Here is a 12,644-nt window from a genome sequence, read left to right on the forward strand (position 1 = left end):
GGGCCCGTGACCTGGGGTTTCGTTTCCCGGCGGGACCGGAGGGCGCCGGGGGTAGCCTCGCCGCTCCTGCAGTCCCTGTGCGCCAGCCTCGCGGACCCCTTCCTGCCGTGCCCAGTCCTGGCCCGTGTTCTGAGTCCTGCAGTCGCGCCACTGCCTGTCGCTCCGTCCCGTGGTTACTCCCGTTGTGTTGTCCCCGGCGTGGCGGGAGGACCGAGCCTGTGGCCGCCATCCCCCTGGTCTCCTGACCCCGAAGCCTCGCTCTGGCAGCTGCGGCGAGGAACGGGGCTGAGGGCCTCCGATCAGACACGTGGGCCCCGCCTTCCTCCGGCTCTACCGTGGAGCTCTTTGATCCCTGGAGGGATGTTTTAATTTTCCCGGAAAAAATCGCCTGCACCGAAAGGCAGGGGATGAATTCCGTCCTCACAGATAATGAGGAGACAAGACCTGATTGAAACAAATGTTGCCTAGAGGTAAAGGGCAACGGGCCGAGCCTTGGACGGTGCGAAACTGACTTATCCTGGTTACGATCGTTAACTCTTGGGAAACCTCCACATGAAGACGCAAGTGACCAGTCGGATGACTTCAGATGCAAACGTCCATTTGCTCGTATGGGGTTGCATTTTTGCGTAAAACTACGATTCCCTTTGTCCACGCAGTCAATTCCTGCTTTTTTTTTTTTTTAAATTTTAAGGTTTAGGTTTTACAAGACACAGGTAGCTAGGAAGAAGGTGGTTTAATGGAAACGGATACAGGGACTTTATAGACTGTCCTTCAAGTTGGCGGAAGTCTTATTTTATGGGTGAAGAGAGGAGTGTGACTTGAGAGAGATTCATCACAAGAAAACGGAGACCTCTTCAGTCAAAAGTGACGGTGGTCCAGCTGTGTTCTGGAGTCCCTGCAGATTCTTGACATTTGCCTCCATCTACAGATAGATTCCATAGTCAAAATTCACAGAAGGGGCGGGATGTCGCTAGACACTCACTAAAGTAGTAAATAATATCGATACACTTAGAATTATTTTCAGCAACAAGGTTTAAAATAAAACAAAGAAGCAGTTGTTTTTTTGTTTTTGTTGACCCGGTATTTACTGGGGAAAAGTACTTTTAAAAGCATGCAAATAAATTACTTAAATATTTTTACTTTGGGAGATTTTGTTAATTTAGTTCAAGCAGTGCAGTTCAGAGAAGGTAAATGATCCTTTTTGTCCCTTTCAGTTTGGTGCTTTTTTTCTTTATTCATTTAAAATTTTCATAGCCTACTTAAGTGACAAATTATTTTTGCTTAGCTTCTTGGAATTCATATTTGTATAACACCATTTTTCTATGCTGCCTTATACAAGGGGGAAAGGATTCTAATTACAAAGTGGGCTTTGTTTATGGTACCATTTTTGTTTTTAAAAAGCAAAATAAACTTCGATCTTGCAGTATTTGAATTGAATTGGAAGTTTTAAGGTGAGAAAGTTTAATGTCAGTACAGGTAAAAATGTTATTACACTAACTTGTTAAATGTAGGGACAGTCATAGACCTGTTCACATATTAGTGACTTAAACCCTCACAGCAATCTCCAGAGGAAAATGCAGTCATGTTACCAATAGAAATCACCATTGGTCTATGATAGAATTAGGCACACTCTATATCAGCGGTTCTCAACCTGTGGGTCGCGACCCCTTTGGCGGTCAAAGGACCCTTTCATAGGGGTCGCCCAAGACCATCCTGCATATCAGATATTTACATGACGATTCATAACAGTAGCAACATTACAGTTATGAAGTAGCAACGAAAATAATTTTATGGTTGGGTCACAACATGAGGAACTATATGTAAAGGGCCAGAAGGTTGAGAACCACTGCTCTATATGAAACTACGTGCATAAGCAGGACCAGTTTTGAATTAATCGGGGTTTAGAACTAGAACTATGACATTATCACCATATACAAAGTCACGATTTCATTTTGAAATGGCCTTCCTTGAAAGACAATTTAACCCGGCCAGTGTGGCTCATTGGATAAGCTTTGACCTATGAACTAGGAGGTCACAGTTTGATTCCTGGTTGGGGGCTCAATCCTGGGGGCGTGGGGGGAGGTGCAGGAGGCAGCTGATTGATGTTTTCTCTCATAGATGTTTCTCTCCCCCTCTTCCTCTCTCTGAAATCAATTAAAACATTTTAAAAAGAATAACAGCTAGCATACCTAGTAGCATGTAGGAAAGTCTGAGAAACTTTCTCATAGGTCCTTACAACTTGACAAAACCCAACAAGTACAAAGACTCAAATGGACCCGCCCCTTTATTCAAAGCCCTGGATTAATCTAAGCAGGGTGGATTGGGCATCCAGCTCCGTGTTTATATCCCACAGAGTGCCTGGACACGTCCATTTGATCAAGCCAAGTGGGTGTTGCTCCACCATTCCTGTTCCTACATACCCTTCCAGACAGCCTTTGGTACACTTTTGTATTTCTAAGTTGCCTCAGAATTCCAACCTGACCTGATTTCATCTCAGTAAAAAAACACTGGAGAAATAGATGTGGGTCTCACCCACATGACGCTGCAAGTCATGACGCTGTTCCTATCCATCACCCTGCTGTTCCTATCCATCAACCTTCAAAACTCCCTCTAGCCTTACCAAGCAGCAACAATGACCACAAAGACAGACAATAACAAAGGAACTTTTTAATTGGTTAGACCTTTTTCTTATTCAAACCTCCGTTAGAGTTCTAATTTGCTAAAGAAAAGGCCTCATCTACAGAAAGGGTTTTCATAGATCCGATTATCTGCTAACCATCTCTGAAGCACTCTTTAATAATAACTCAGGCTGCTACATCCTCTACAATCACAAAAAACACACAGAAAACTGATGACTCTTACCCTAAAAGTATGGAAGTGTCAGAGTAACTGGGAAAGAAAGTGGTTTAATGGAAACGGATACAGTAATCCACATAGGGGAAGAATTACTGCACCTACATGGGTCTTCTACAGGCATTATGTTGCAAAATGTTCCTGTTTTCAACTGAATTTTTTTTTTTATTGCTTAAAGTATTACAAAGAGTATTACGTATGTCTCCTTTCCCCCCCCCTTGACAATCCCCTGGCCTCCCCTACCCCCCAGTGTCTTATGTCCATTGGTTATGCTTATATGCATGCATACAAGTCCTTTGGTTGATCTCTTACCCACCCCCCTCCCGCCCTCCCACCCTCCCCAGCCTTCCTGCTGTAGTTTGACAGTCTGTTTGAGGCAGCTCTGCCTCTGTATCTATTTTTGTTCATAAGTTTATAATGGTCTTTATTATCCAGAAATGAGTGAGATCATGTGGTATTTTTCCTTCATTGACTGGCTTATTTCACTTAGCATAATGCTCTCCAGTTCCATCCATGCTGTTGCAAATGGTAAGAGTTCCTTCTTTTTTACAGCAGCATAGTATTCCATCGTGTAGATGTACCACTGTTTTCTAATCCTTTCATCTACAGATGGGCACTTAGGCTGTTTCCAGATCTTAGCTATGGTGAATTGTGCTGCTATGAACATAGGGGTGCATATATCCTTTCTGATTGGTGTTTCTGGTTTCCTGGAATATATTCCTAGAAGTGGGATCACAGGGTCAAATGGGAGTTCCATTTGTAGTTTTTTGAGGAAACTCCATACTGTCTTCCATAGTGGCTGCACCAGTCTGCATTCGCACCAGCAGTGCACAAGTGTTCCTTTTTCTCCACATCCTCTCCAGCACTTGTCGTTTGTTGATTTGTTGATGATAGCCAGTCTGACAGGTGTGAGATGGTACCTCATTGTTGTTTTGATTTGCATCTCTCGGATGATTAGTGACTTTGAGCATGTTTTCATATGTCTCTTGGCTTTCTGAATGTCCTCTTTTGAAAGGTGTCTATTTAGATCCTTTGCCCATTTTTTGATTGGATTGTTTATCTTCCTTTTGTTAAGTTGTATGAGTTCCCTTTAAATTTTGGAGATTAGGCCCTTATCAGATATGACATTGGCAAATATGTTTTCCCACGCAGTGGGTTTTCTTGTTGTTTTGTTGATGGTTTCTTTTGCTGTGCAGAAGCCTTTTATTTTGATGTAGTCCCATTTGTTTATTTTCTCTTTAGTTTCCAATGCCCTAGGAGCTGTATCGGTGAAGAAATTGCTTCGGCATATGTCTGAGATTTTGTTGCCTTTGGATTCTTCTAGTATTTGTATGGTTTCCCGTCGTATATTTAAGTCCTTTATCCATTTTGAGTTTATTTTTGTCTTCAACTGAATATTAATATCAACCAGGTGTTTCATCACCAAAAAGGATTTATTTGGGAAAAAGAAAAGGGTTGCAACCCAGTACAAGCAGACATAGCAAGCTACATGCACATTCTGGCCTATGTGCCAAGATAGAGGAGAATTTATATAAGGTGGGGGGAAAGGAAGTTAAGGAAAGGGTGAGTTACAACCTTAGAACTCTTCCTGTAGAGTTCTCCCAATTACATTAGAGTACATAAGCCCTGGCTAGCAAAGTTCCAGTTCTAGAACCTTCTTGAAATCTCATATTCTGCAGGACGTCTTCCCAATCTATGTATGCTGCATGGCAAGTCTCAATCTTCCCACCTTTATTAGTTGTGTTTTTGGTTTCCATTATATCCAAACAAATTTTGCTTATCCCAACCAAATAAAATGGGAAATAAAGGTAGAAAGCAAAAAGAAAAAGGTTTGAATTTATCTTTAAAAGTAAAGTAAATGTGGACTTGCATGTTATGATGCTATATGTGGAGATTTGGGAGTTATAATTACTTATACATTTTGCTAATGGCCGCTTTATTTAAGACTCAATGGCCAAAATTAATGATTGAGAGAATGAGAGTTTAGAAGTAAAAAATGGTGGTCAAGATCTTTTAATGAAGTGTTTTCCTAAGTGAGGCTTGCTTATCTGAGATGTGCTCAAATTAACATTTTTAACATTAGTAATTATTTTAATGAGTTCTAGAAAAATATAACCAGCACATAAGACTCAATTTTTCCTGGGAATTGGTATTTAGGATGAAGCCAAAGTAGGTGGGCACTCAGACTGGTGAGCCTTACTACTTTCCTTGCCCTTTTTAACCTGTAAGTTGTTTTCATAGCCTCCACAGAAGATTAGTTTTCTTGAAGATGTTAAACATGAAAGGCTACATACTGTATGATTTCATTTTTAAAATTGTAGAAGTTCTACAATGAAAGCAGATCAATGATCGTTAGAGGCTGGGATTAAGGCAAGCAGGAGTGCTTAATAAATATTTATTGAATGAATGAAGGAGCAACTTCTATCACCAACAAAAGAAGGATGGATCTTGTGATAGACTGCGTTGTTTGCCCATATTCAAAGCCCCTCTCTATTGTATTGCTCACCCATATTCCTCATTCCTCTCCTATGTGCCCGTGCTATTGAACTCAGGCATAATCACGGGAGTTGCTTTAGCCATGAAATGTGAACTGATGTGATGTGTTGTGCATCACTTCCCAGCAGAAGCTGTAAGCACTCATGCATGATTTGCCATTCTCTCTTTTCTTTCTGCCACAAAGATGGCAGTATTCCAGTGAGGGCCTGATCCACATGCCTAAATCCTGAAATGTGGACCCAATCAGAGCCAACTTGCCCTGGCCATGTAGCGTATGAAATAAACCTTTCTTGTAAGCCATGAAGATTTTGGAGGCTGTTACCATAGCGTGACCAGGTTTACCCTGACATATGTAGATACCCACGCATGTTTTCTTTTTTTCTTCAGGCTCAAGGAAAGAGCCTGGTAAATCTCTTTTACCTGTACCCTGGATCCATCCCACATCCTCCCCTCCCCTTCCCCACCTCTCTCCTTAGGTCCTGTTCATTAGTCATCACACCTTCTCTCTTCTGAACCTTCAGACACCCCCTTTCTCTTGACTTCTCCTTGGCATATAAACATATTTGAACCTCTCTCATTTGAAAGAAAAAATAAAACGAAAGAAAAACCTCCATTTCCCAGTTATCACAATATCTCTTTCCTTTTCCAAAAAGGAGGTCTCTGACTCCCATCTCTACTACTTTTTCCCTCATTTTACCAGCTTTTGTCTGTGGCCATATAAGCTGGCAGACCCAATGGGTGTAGTTCTCAGATATTGGCTAATAACACCAATAAAAGAAAAAGAAGTTTCTTTTCTTTTCTTCATTTAACCATTATTCCTCTTTTTTTCTCTCTGACAACAGGGTGAGAGAACATTTTCCTCCAAAAGAAGTCTAACCACAGTCCATCTGCCATGGAACTTGGCTGTAGGTCCCAGAAGAAACCACCTGTTTATCTTGGCCTGGACTACATATCTCTTTCTTTCCTAGTGGTGAGTTTTCTGTTCTCCTAAAATACCTGGTAATGAGAGGCAAGGGAACATTTTGGATCCCATCTTTGTCCAGGGTGTTAGTCATACCATCAATCCCAAAAAGCTTTCCCCCATTTTTAATATGAGGCTGAGGGGCTCCTCATGCAGAGAGGAATCCTTGTGGTCTACTCTGAAATTAGAATTCTTGAGTTGGGCATGTGCACTGCATGCCCCATAGATACTGGTTCAGAAAGAATTTTATCAAGTGGCTCGAAGGTGATCGAACTATAGAGGACTGAGAAACACTAACTAAACTGACAAGCAATACATTGGTCTCTTCAATGGAAAATTAAAGTAATTGCAATGTGAAATAAACCTGGCTTGACAATGGGATCCTGTTACCTGTACAGCAGGTTCTCTCTGAAAACCAGTTTGCATGTTAATAATTTGTTTGCTGGATACAGAATAAGACATTGATTGTTAGAGCCTCTTAAAAAATACTCCCATTAAGCCATCTAAGTCTTAAAAATTCACTTTTTAAAAATTCTGGGGACATTTCTGTCAAGGTTAGGGTTGTTTGTCTTCTAGAATCAATGCACCCTCTTCTTGGATAGTATTAGAAAACAGTGATGAATTCCATAAGCACCATTTCAATGTGCCAGGCAAGTTACAGTGCCATTTCATTTTACATTAGTGACATTTGAGCCATGTTCTTGACGTGGGTATTGGTCATCTTCCAAGTTTTCCAACAGTACATTTGTAAGCTGTTTCTTCAGCTTTTGGTGTTATAATTTCATTGCTTTCTGTTTTCACTTTCAGAAGATGATCTTTTCCTTACAGAATACCCATGTTCTGGATATTCTAGTGTAGTTCTTCATGTGCCAAGAATATTCAGGTTTTAGGAATGACTTTAAAGCTGTTGCCAGAACCATCATATTTACTAAGAATTCACAAGTTTCTTTACAATGAAATTATTCAAACTAATTATTCATGTGTGTGAGTATACTGAAATGTAATGAGTTATGTTGGCCCTGAATTCTAATTAGTATATAAATATGTTTTAAAAATCAAAGAAGAAATAAATTTATACAGATCATACTTATTCATTCCAATTATTTTTACACATTTGGAAGTGTGTATTATTTTTGATCTTGTAACAAAGTCTGTGAAAAAGTGATGTAAAAGTGAAGAGCTGGGAAATTATGCAATAAATTTGATCATATAACTTGATCATTTGTGCATGACTTGTTATTTTTTATTTTTAATATATTTTATTGATTTTTTACTGAGAGGAAGGGAGAGGGATAGAGAGTTAGAAACATCAATGAGAGAGAAAAATCAATCAGCTGCCTCCTGCACACCTCCCACTGGGGATGTGCCCGCAACTAAGGTACACACCCTTGACCGGAATCGAACCTGGGAGCCTTCAGTCTGCAGGCCGACGCTCCATCCACTGAACCAAACCAGCCAGGGCTTGTTAGTTTTTAAATTAAACAAGCATGAACACATAAGTTTACCTTAAATACTTATAGAATTTAGAAGCATATAAAAGTTGATTTGCATGTTCTAGCTTGCTATGAATTTAAGTGTTGGGGGGCACAAGAGACTTGGTTGGAAAGTTGTAAGGAGGACATTCTGATAAAGGGGAAGTGTGTGGAAGGCCACCTGCCCTGTTTATTGGAATTCTGACTTCGGGGAGACTTAAGGGAGTGTCGAAGGCGGAGCCCCTAATTATTCCTTGACCTTTCCAAACAAGCCTGTGCACATGCAGACCCTGGGGTGTTACTGGAATCCTTATGCTTAATCCTTGGATGCCCTTGTCTAGAGGATAATGTAAACATGTGTCCTCCCAAGATTATGTACCCTACTGATTGTATCTAAAGATAAAAATTCCAATAAAGGCCTAACAAGACAGGCAATCAAGGTGGCCTGGCTTCTTCAGCTGGGCAAACCCCTTAGCCCTCTCCCCGACAGTGAAACTGTGTCTGAGTAATCTAATCATCCGTCATTCAGGGGTTGCTGGTCAGCCCTGGCATTTAAGTTTTTTAAACATGAATGGGTGTTGACTTTTCTAAAATTCTATTTTGGCTATCTATTGAAATAATCGCATGGCTTATATCCTTTAATCTTTCAGTGCAAAAATACTACATGGAATCATTTCCTAATATCGAATGCACCATGTTTATCTGAAATAAACCCCGCTTCCTCATGCACGGGTATGATCCCTAGGCCTGGCTGGTGATCAGGGCTGATCGGGGCCTTCCTTCCCCAGCTGCCGGGCGCTGGCCGGGTCCTTCCTTCGTTCTGCACCGTCCCCTGGTGGTCAGTGCACGTGATAGCAAGCGGTTGAACCCCAGGTTGGTCGAACTCCCAAGGGGACAATTTGCATATTAGCCGTTTATTATATAGGATATATTGTTATATTCAATTTGTTAATATTATACTTATAACTTTCATAGGTTCAGGAGTGACATTAGCTTAGAGTTTTATTTTCTTTATCTTAAGCTATATCCTTGTCTGGTTTTATATTATAATAGTCTCAAAGAATGAGTTGAGAAGCTTTGTATCTTTTCTTATCTTCTGGGAAGGTTTATACACCATAACAGTTCCTTGTTAGGATTCTTCTGTGAAAGAACTTTCCATGCTGCTTTCTTTTATTTGTTTTGTTTTGTTTTCTGTTTAAACAATTTTTTTTTTATTGATTTCAGAGAGGAAGATGAGAGAAACATCAATGATGAGAGAGAATCACTGATTGGCCCTGACGGGGAATCAAATCTGCAACATCTCTGGTGCATGGGGCCACGCTCCAACCAACTGAGCCACCCAGTTGGGCTCACTCCTGATTCTATTTTTTCTTTATTGATTAAGGTATTACATATGTGTCCTTACCCCCGCTTGCTCCCCCCCCCCCACCTCCTGCTCATGCCCTTACCCCCCTGGTGTCTGTGTCCATCACTCCTGATTCTTAATGGCCAAACATGGGTGTGGGACCAAACTGTTTCATGTCTTCGACCCTCCTATTAGTCTCCATGCGGCTTACTCTTTACTTCCTTAGTTATAGGAGTTCTGTTTAGCTAGTCTTCAGGTGGTTCTCTGGCATTGTTTTATAATTAGTAGTAAGTTTGGTGTGGTTGTGGAAGGAGGCAAGCAGGGCATTTACGTACTCTGACTGTCGACTATAAGACACCCTGCACTTAATAAAAACATGCTGTCTCTCAGTTTCTGTGGGTCAGGAATTCAGGACAGACTTAGCCATGTACACTTTGGCTCAATGTTTGTGTTGTAGTCAGATAGATGCTGGAGCTGAATCAGGAGGGTCCTGGTACAATTGAGGACCAACTGGGCATTTCTCTTTTTTCTTATAGTCCCAGGGCCTTTTCACCCAAAATGTGCTTATTTGGACTACTCACAACATGTCAAGCTTAAGGTAGCCAGATACCTACATAGTGGCTGAAGGCTTCTAGAGCAAATATTTTCGTGAGCAAGGTGGAAAGCTACATTGTCTTTTATGACCTAGCCTTAGAAGTTACACACCATCACTTCCATCATCCTCCCTTTGGGAGTGATCATTAGCCTTCTGGCATGTGTTATTTACTTATTGCTGTGTAATAACATTCCTGCTGAACTTTTTACTCTGCTTTCTTCTTTGGGACACTTCTTGGTTTCTGCTTAGCTATGTTCCCAGTCGGTAAACTCTAAGACCCTTGAGTAAATATTTATTGATTATATTTAGCATAGCCTACAGACATTTTGTAGTTCATTTGATATATATGATTTGATTTTTTTAAAAAAATAGAGGTTTTTTTTTGTAAATTGCTAGAGGAATTTAATCCATTCATACAATCAGATCAGATCATATCCTGACATTTTCCTTTATGTTTCCTATCTTCTATACTTTCTTGCTGATTTTTTTCTCTTCTCTCTAAGATCAAAAGAAAATTCTAAAAGTTCCCAGAGTAAAAAGAAAGATTACTTACAAAAAAATAAGAAGCAGAATGTCAATGGATTTTTGTATCATCAATACAGGGTACTGGAAGACAACAGAACAGTCTCTGATTCTGAGAGGAAATTACTTTACACTAGAGACCCAGTGCACAAATTTGTGCATGGCGGGTGGGGAGGGATGGGACGGCGGGAGGTTGGCTGCCATCTGGGGGGAGGGAGCAGCCAGGGGGAAGGACCAGGGGAGGTTGGCCGGCCATGGGAGGTTGGCTGTGGGAGTGCACTGACCACCAGGGGGAAGCTCCTGCATTGAGCATCTGCCCCCTGGTAATCAGTGCGTGTCATAGCAACTGGTCAACTGGACGTTCCAGTTGTTCAGTCGTAAAGGTTGCTTAGGCTTTTTTACATATAGGTTAGAATTCTATAGTCAGTCAAATGTGACTGCATTTAAACGTGAGAGCATTTTAAAAAGACAGTTTTGAGCATGTCATGATTCTATAGGACTTGGGAAGTTCTACTGCTGCCCACTGCTCAGTATGGAGTGGAGAAAACCCAGTGGTAAGGGGAGGATCTCCTCTGGTGTAACTCTTTTTACTGTTGTTTTTTTGTATTCTTGCCCAATTGTGCTTCATTGTGTTTGTGGATCCTGAACTTGGGCAGGAGTCAGCAAAACTATTGCCCTCAGGCCAAACCCACCCTGCTACCTGTTTTTGTAAATAAAGATTTATTGGAGCAAGGCCCTGTTATTTACATATCCATGACTGCTTTTAGTATGCAATGACAGAGTTGATTAATTGCTATAGAGTGCATAACTCACAAAACCTAAACTCAAGACTAGGACTAAGGTGAGGAAAGAGAGGCACCTAGGATGTAATACCAAGGAAGTGCTCCTTTGTAAAGCTCACTAGCCTCACTTTATTTTACACTCTGCCTGAAACATTTACTATGTGGCTCACAACAGAAATTGATTTCCTGGTTTAGAGTTTCTCTGAAATTGTTTGTGTTTCTGGAATAGTCTTCTCCTGCACATGACATGGATCATGGTTTTCTACTTTGGGCTCTCCCTGTCAATCTGATCATACCTTTCTATTTTGTGATTCATTATTTTTTAAATTATTTTTTTCTAGGTATTTTGGATAGGAGGAGAGGTAGATCTATTTTATAGAGAAATCTAATGAAAATTCAGTTTGAAATATAGCATCTACTTATATAAAAACCCTGGGTGATGTTCATCACGACCACCAGAACTGTGACCAAGCGGAAGGAAGTCAGTACTGCAGGGGTTGTCTTGGCAATGGCTGCGCCTTCCCCGGAGCTGTTTCCCAGAGCTGTTTCCTGTAAGGGCGGGCTTTGAGGCAGGAACCTGCCCTGGGAGGGTGGAGGCATCTCTTTATAAAGTGTGCCGCGCCAGCACAGCCAAGGGTGAACCTGAGTGGGGGCAGTGGAAAGGCTTAGAAAAGACAAGAGAATGAAAGCCAGGTCTTGGTGGGACGCTGCTTCTCTGAGAGACAGTGACCATGCCCACAGCCATGCCTTTATTTTATAGCAGAAGCTATGAGGCAAAGTAAGGGCGTGACCAAGATGTTTACAACATTCTCCTGGGTTTCAATCCTACTCAACTACATGCACCTGAACTCTATCAAGCCTACATCACTCAGGCACATGGGGCCACATGTTCGGACCATAGGTTCAAGCTTACAACTACAGCTGTTGGCTATAATTGTGCTGGGAGGGCCCTGCCCTCCAATCTTGGACTTGCATGTGGCAATGAGAGGACTGTGCCCTCTCATCAGTACAAGGCTTGAACCTGTCCAAAACACTGTAGTGGCTCCCCACAATAAAGTGTTAATTCTGTTTCTTTGTTACTAATGTTGTGGTCCCACCCCATAACAAAGAAACAATTTCCAGAGGACGAGGCCCAGGAATCAGGATTTTAAAAAGATTCCCTGGTGATTATGTGCAGCCAAGGTTGAGAACCACTGCTATAGATAATATTAACACATTGTTTGCGGGTAGTTTTTATTGCGCGCTAACAGGTGGCGTGGGCCATTTTTGCTAATTTTTTGCGCAAATGTCAATGTTCAGTAAAATTACGATAACTTTAGTTTACATATTTATATGTTACCTGCATTCTACCGCTAGTCTATAAAAAGCGTATTAATATGTGTCCCGCGCTCTACTACCAGTCAACATAAAACGTATAAGTAAAACGTATAAATACGTTTCCCGCATACAGTGTGTTAAAAATATATCTAAACGTGCAATTCTTTGTCCAAAAAATGAGCATGTTCAAAAATTAAATGAAGAAAATTTGGATATACTCAGTGGAGATTTTCACACATATTTGAGTGATGATTCCATTGATTCCACAGATGATGCTGAAAAGGATTATTTTCCCATCAAA

Source organism: Myotis nattereri, assembly GCF_964212035.1.
Source record: "Myotis nattereri genome assembly, chromosome: 11".
Classification (NCBI taxonomy): domain Eukaryota; kingdom Metazoa; phylum Chordata; class Mammalia; order Chiroptera; family Vespertilionidae; genus Myotis; species Myotis nattereri.